The sequence below is a fragment of the Pipistrellus kuhlii genome, unplaced genomic scaffold (genome assembly GCF_014108245.1).
Source record: "Pipistrellus kuhlii isolate mPipKuh1 unplaced genomic scaffold, mPipKuh1.p scaffold_m20_p_24, whole genome shotgun sequence".
In the NCBI taxonomy this organism is placed as follows: Eukaryota; Metazoa; Chordata; class Mammalia; order Chiroptera; family Vespertilionidae; genus Pipistrellus; species Pipistrellus kuhlii.
This window is the reverse complement of record NW_023425523.1, coordinates 10,791,273-10,792,602: the sequence shown is the minus strand read 5'-3', so window position 1 is coordinate 10,792,602 and position 1,330 is coordinate 10,791,273. Positions and strand designations below refer to the sequence as shown.

Sequence of the window (1,330 nt, the reverse complement as noted above, 5' to 3'; positions counted from 1 at the left end):
ACTCCCCCAGGCCGTGGTATTTTGTGGAAGAGCCACACTCAAGGGGCCAAAGAGCCGCATGTGGCTTGTAAGCTACAGTTTGCCAACCATGGGCCTAGTCCATCGGATTCCCTCCTGGAATCGAAAGTTGGGAAACCAAAATGGCAGCTCTGGGTAGCACAGGCAGGTGCGAAAAGATGTGCCTTGAGGCAAAGGTGGGGCTGGAGAGTCCAGGACAAGCCGAAGCCTTCGACAGCCCAAGTCCCAAGGACATAGAAAAGCAGGAGTGGACAGAGCACGCTGGCCGGCAGAGGAGCCAGCACTCAGTACCGGTGGCTGTGGGCTAAGAAAGAGAGAGACCGTGTGGCTGGAACAAGAGGCAACTGGGCCCTTCCTCTGCCCAGGCTGGAACTTGGTGTCTTACCAGCTCCAGTCCAGCTCTCCGTGCGGCCTCCCAGCCTCTCCCGAGCCTTCTTTTCCTGGCGATTGTTTGAATGCAGTTCCTTGCAACCCAAAAGCTACACTGAGACAGAGTCCACCAGATGGAGCAGATGGAGGGAGAATTGGGGCAGCCCAGCGTAGCATCATAGTGGTAGGAAGGTCAAATTCCTCATGGACAGCTCAGGGAGAGGTAGAAAGGGATTTTATTTTATTTTATTTTATTTTATTTTATTTATTTTATTTTAGTAGGGGGTAAATTAAGGGATGCCTTGATGTTTTAAATAAGCCAAATTGGTATTGGGGTATGAATGAGGGAATGAATGAATGTAGGTCAAGGCCAGAAAGGGCTCAGCTGTGAATAAAAGGGTCAAGACTGAGATGTGACTCCGTAGGCGACAGGAAACCAGAGCCGTGTGGAAAAGTAGGGAGATCCCATCCGTATGGGATTCGTAAAACCAGGATGGTCTCAGAGGACATCCCATTTCCCAGCGTTGAAGGCCGCTGGGCCCAGTCCCCCAGTGAGGGCTGCGCGTGGATGAGGAGCGTCTGGCTGAGAGAACATGAAAGCCGCCTGCGGCTGGGAGCAGAACCACCTGTGAGGATGGTCAGAGGGAGGAGGCCCCACTCGGACCGCCTAGAAGCTAGGAAGGACAGCCACCCGCCCAGAGGTCAGGGAATGTCACCTCCACGTGCAAACCCAGGGGTGACTCCCCTCTAAGAGGGCCCCTGTAATGGCGGGGCCCCCTGTGCACTGCCATGGAGAACCAGCTGTCAGCCCGTTCTCTCCTCCCAGCCAGCCAGGCCCTGGCAGCAGTTGTCTGCTTCCCACCATGTCAGCATGGGCCCAGAGCTCAGCAGCTCTTTCAATGTCCCCAAATCCACTCACGTGACGTGATAACGAGCAGCGGAG

At 54.9% G+C, this 1,330-nt stretch overlaps 1 long non-coding RNA gene across 1 annotated transcript; it reads left to right on the top strand.

Annotated features, from left to right (window-relative positions):
* Positions 1–410: 410 nt before the first annotated feature.
* Positions 411–870, top strand: LOC123652964. Its single transcript, XR_006742551.1, has 2 exons — positions 411–610; positions 813–870. It is a non-coding gene; the product is annotated as an uncharacterized LOC123652964 (long non-coding RNA).
* Positions 871–1,330: the final 460 nt, after the last annotated feature.